The following is a 6,000-nucleotide window of genomic DNA, read 5'->3' on the forward strand; positions in this document are numbered from 1 at the left end:
GGTTATACCTTCCCTTTGCAGCTTAAGTAAGAAAACAAAGAGAAATCTCCATGTTCCACGGTATCATCCATATTCAGATTTAAGTAAATATAGTCTGCAGAGATTTAACAGGTCCTCTCCCACTGCATATTGCAATTCAGTACTTACCAAACAAAACTTTGTTTTCAACCCCTACAAAACTTTGGTTTAGGAGAGGGCTGTAGAAGCTGTTAAGCTCTGAGAACTGTACAAAAGATTTCTTTCTTGGATGCATCCTTAATTGATATTATGATAATTACATACACAGATTAAAATTATGTGTGTAAATTTTTGTGCAGGGATAAAAGAACATTAGAGAAATGAGTGTGTTCCTTCAGATTGCCTAGAAATAATTCTTGGAAAATAGGATATTATTCAGAAGTTCATCATGCAGCAAAATGCCCAGAATGGAATCTTTCTCACTTGGGTTGAAGGAACATTGATGGTATTAAATCCCAAAGCTCTGTGTATTCCCAGTTTAACACCTATAGTAGCAAAAACAGCAACTACAAAACAAGCCAAGACAGTTTCTCTCCCCACCCCTCCTTTTATTTTTATTATTTTGTATTATTATTATTTTTGCCAGTCTATATAACTTAGTATCTCTATGGTGCAAATCCCAAGCCAGGATTCTCAGAAAGGTATCAGAGTCTATCCTAGAACAAACTTTTAATTGCACTAGACTTTTCCTGCACTTGCACTACAATATTATTATGTAATCACTAAGTTCTGAAGAGTCCTCTTTTCCAAGAGACTACAGAAAATAACAGTGTAAGCATACAATCAGTCTATTCTGAAGACCTCTTCAAGTGCTTTACTTTGTATACAGGAGATGCCTGAAACAACTCTCCTTTGCCAGCCAATTTCAAAAAACCAAAACCTAAACATTTTAGAAACCAAGTGGATGTCACACAGACTTGAAAGTAGCATAAAAGACGTAGGTAATTATTTGAAGCTCTGGAAAACACCGGCTCCAAGTTACCTTTTCCTTAACAAAGTATTAACTGCTTGGCACTGTAATTGCCTGCCACCTGAGTCCCAGGTAACTGTAACATATTGTCAGATTACTTTTCTTACAATTACTATTCCTCTTCTATTATTTCCTGCTAGTGTTGCAAAATATAACAGAGCTGCAATACCTTCAGTCTTATTTCAATGGCATCAGTACATGGTCATATTCACACATCTCTCCCACAGTTCAGCAGCTCTCCTGGCACCTGATTCTGCAGAGCTCTCAACCCAACCTACACTGAAGTCAACAGAAGTTTCCCGCTGATCTTAATCCTTACACTGTGTAAGGCTGCCAGATGTTGAACAACCCCAGCTCCTCCTGATTTTGATCAATGACAATGTAGAGAGAGCCATTCAAAAGACCTGGTTCAAAGCAGTTTAAATCGGACACTATGAGAAAGTAGATCTCTTCAGTTAAACACACAAACTGAGACAATAGCAGAATCCTTTTCACTCTTGTTTTGTGAACATTACTATTCAGACTGGAATCTCAGTTTATGTTCCCTGGGAATCAGAGCCCACCAAGTCCCCAGACTTTCCAGTGTTTCCAAATAACCTGTGACACAGACTAACCTGCATAAATTCAAAGCGGAGAGCATATATGAGAAGGGAAATTGCATTTACATTTCATTTGCAACTTAGAAAGGTTTAAGATTGGTTTTGTGGCCTGTGAGTTAGACAGTGGTTCCTCACAATGATAAACTGCATGCATTTTTTGTTGTATGTGTTTTTTTGGTTTTTTTTCTTCCCTCTATTGTGCTGCATTACCTTTCTAACATTATTGTGTAGCTAAGCAAAAGTATATTATATTTTGCTACAGTGGCAAGTGCAAGTAAAAAACTTATTCAGTGATAAAACACCACTCTTGAGGAACTGTCACACACCAGTTGAAGCAGTTACAGTTTCACGTTCAGACATAAATGAAGCAAACTATATATACAGTAGCTGTTTAAAATACTTTTTAATTTCTTGGGAAAATCACTTTGAGAGGTTTTCAACAATGGGTAAGTATGCTTAGTCCCCAGAGCAGCAAGGCCACTTGCAAAGGGAAGATTTGCCATATCTACCTTATTATTTGAGCTTAAATATTTTCCACTCCTGGTAACTAGACCCTACCCCAATCCCAATTACTCATTCCATTGTTTGCAGTTTCTACAGATGTTAGTTATAGAAGGAGCAACTGCCTTATGCTTTCCTAGTTCTCCATTACCTGTTTTCCCTTTATTATTAATGTCTCTTCTTCTGCATATTGTAGAGGCAGACTGCTCTTTTATCAAATTAAAGTGATTTCTAATTGATAAGTAGAATTTCTTCCAGGAACTTAGTTAAAAGGAAAAAAAAAAAATCTAAAGGAATATAAAAGTTCCTGTTTAATCTTACTTTTAGCATTTGGAGGTGGAAGCAAAATTTGAGGTATTTACCATTTCTGTATAGCTTTAATATGGCTAGCAACAATTTAGTGGTAGCAATTTGTTGCTCCCATATTAGATGCAGTTGTAAAGTCAAGGCTTCTTTCCTGAGAATTCCCAAGGGAACACAGGCAGGAAACATGCAAGCATGGGAAAGGGAACAAGGCTGATCAGAGTGATGTGACTGGGCACCAGCACTTACAATGTATGTTAGAAGCAGTATCGTTTTTGTTTGGATTTCATCTTATTGGCATTAAATGTCGTGACAGAATGTTTATCACGTCCCTCTTCCATAATACACTTTCATCACACTACTTATATGGTGAAACTTTCCATTACAGACCGGAAAAACTCTGAAGAGCTCTATGCACATAAAATAGTTGGATACAACCGTCTTGACTCAGTCTGCCAACCAGGAAAGCAGACCCTTAGGAGGAAAATATCCTATCAGTCATATCCTTGTCTTAATCATACCTTCCATCCTGAAAAGACCTACTTCTTCCAAGTCATGCCAGTTTCAAGCTGCCTGTTTGATGGGTGCACTCAATTTGGAGTGAAGAAATCTGATTTGTAAAAGCTGTTCTTGGATCCTAAAGGCTTCTCTGTAGATTTTAAGGATTCTAGACTAAATGTCACAAGAGAAGTGTGACCTATTTTAGTTCAGTTCTGCATTTTCAGTCAGCACAAATGTAAAGTACAAAATAGGCTTCTTATTTATCCTTGCATCTCAACAATTTAGACTTTGTACCCAGAATACAACAGAAAACTTTGCACTATTTGCCTTTAAATCATTTTTATAAATGTTGTTTCACTTTCGCAGAAGATGGACTCGAACTTATACACTTCATGTCATACACCTCTACACTTTGAAATAACATGGCTTTCACTTAAAACTTTCTCCCTTTCTCCATTTACTCAAAAGAGTAAATGCCATTTACTGCCATTATTTCTACAAAGCATCCAGCAGGAAAACGAGGCCAAATTCACACGTCTCTGTCTCTCTCTATATATTTGCATGTGACCTACATGTACAAAGCACTTACCCAGTGAACGCGCAAAGTCTAGATCCTGTACGCACATGGGCTAGTTGTATTAACAGTAATGTCAACAGAAATGGCATACTTAGGCAGTTCTACATTTAGAAGTCTACAGTGCCTGAAACTGAAATTGTAGTCTTCAATCTTCTGAGAAATCAATTTTGCATTAGACCCTAATTCAGAAATATATGGAATAATGCAGATATTTCTTCACATGGTAAAAGACTGGTTTTCAATTAACTGTTTTTTCGAGCTCCTAGACAAGACTGCATTCCTTAAAATAAGACAATCAAACTATTACTTGTATCTCCACCTGTCATCTGATACTGATTTGGCTTTCTATAATCACAGACTGTTTACTGGTTACTTGTACACCAGCAGTAGCAAACTAAAACAAATATGAATACATATTTTCAAAATGACAGTTGTATCTGCTAAGTACTTTAAAGCTACATATTCAGCTTTAAATCATTACTGGATGTCTTGAGATTCCTATTTACATCATGTTTCTCAATTCATGTCTGTTGTGCAAGACTCATCAGAAAGTGCTGCCATAAAGAACATACCACCTCTCCCTTCTATTATTTATAAAGCAAAGCTTAGCTGCTGTAAATCTACTTAGAGATCTGGGTTCTGTAGATTCTAAATAGTACCCTTGTACTCTCCTCTCCCCCCTCTTTTGATTTTCAAGCGGGAAGAAAAATCAAATCTGTGAGATCTGGTTTAACTAGCCTGCAATTTACTAACTTTGCCCCTTTGGGAGTCACAGGCAGTAACTTATTTAATACAATCTGGATGACTTCTTTCACCTGGTGGGAGAAATCATCACTGCTTCTTTTCACACCCACATGGACCTAGTTGTTCCTCATATCAGGAGGAAAGGACTGGAAATGTTCTGTTTTGTTGCTGTGTTCTTCTCCAACTTTAAAATTCTTTTTATCCTATCCTGATTTTGTTTTATCAGAGACCTAGACTTGTAAAATAAATACTTACACTGGATAATTTGTTTCAGGAATAGTACTGCTGTTTCCTCCAAACTCTGTCATTTCTCAAAAAGCTAATTGTATCCTATGGCCATAACATAGCTACTCCCTTGTCATTCTTGAGTAACTTGCATATCAGAAACAATATTTTGTTAAGTAATGGCTTACACGCCTGGACAACTCCCAGTGCTCAGCTAATTCTAACTGCATTTGTGACCAACTAAGATTGTGCCTCATGGCAGTTCTTTCAGATCAGCTGACAGTCCTAACCTGTCACTCCAAAGCAACATGTTTGTATGACTATGCTCTAATTACTGATCTTTTCTGTTCAGATAACCATGACTTCCTGATTTGCTAATATATGGAGCGCAGCCAAATTACAGCACTTCAAAAGAAATATTCTACCAATTCATCCTATGTCTACTGAAAGTGCGAAAGGGGCATTAGCTGACTCAGAAGATAGATTCTTACATGTTTTTACCGAAGAGGCTAACATACAGATCTCCACAGAAGCTGCCTAATGAAAGGCTCTACCTGTCAAGAGGATGACTACTAAGAAGAACAACCTGCAAAAATTACAGGCTAAATTAGTCTTTGAGAATGTCTACAAAATGAGAGATTAAAAACGTATAAACCAAAATTCATCCACATTCTTACCATACCTGTTCATCCTGCTCAGTACATAAAGATTATCCATGGATTTTATTCCTGTTACCTTCAGTTCCCTGTTGCACAGCTGAACTTTATGAGTTTTCCTTAAAGCCATCCCAGTACAGCTATTGATGTAACACTGTATACAGCCTCTCCTGGAACTAACGGTATATTATTTCAGAACAAAGGGGAGTGGTCCTTTCATTGTCCTGTTTTTTACAGAAGGAGCACATACAGACTTTTAGCAGCCTGATCAAAGCGTACCTATTGATTAAATTAAAATGAAAACAAAAATGTCTGGGTTTTGTTCAGGAAAGTAAATGCCAGCTTATATGCATATTCTCTTTATGCCTCAAAAATAGCATTCTCCTTCATGAGCAGTGCCATTGATTGTTGCTATTCGGGCAAATGTCTAAGAACATTTTGTTCAGTAATTATTGTGGGCTTGAGCACACAGACTATAGAAGAGAAATCTATTTTAAACTCAAAACCCAGTGTGCCCTTCACTGCAGACACGGCTGTGACTAACAGAGATGTCATGCTTATTATCTTTACCAGATGCAGAAGCTCAAAATGAACTATCGAGCTCATTAGAACACACAAAGCAAGGGACAGCATCCAACAGCCATAGCAACAAATTACTGGGATCCAGGCAAACTAGCTAACTACAAATTGAAGTGGAAAAAAAGGGTGAGCATAAGACCTATAGTAATCATTCACAGCAAACCCAAGAGCCAAACAAATAGCCTGCTTTTTGATGGCCTTGGAAGCATCAGGAAGGAATACACCAAAATGCTAGCATGTTTCAGTGACTAAGAGGTGAAAAAAAAATATGTTATCAATAATTAGATAAAAATACAAGCAACAGATGTACAGTAGCCAGGGATTTGA

The sequence above is a fragment of the Anser brachyrhynchus genome (assembly GCF_964034855.1).
Source record: "Anser brachyrhynchus genome assembly, chromosome: 8".
In the NCBI taxonomy this organism is placed as follows: Eukaryota; Metazoa; Chordata; class Aves; order Anseriformes; family Anatidae; genus Anser; species Anser brachyrhynchus.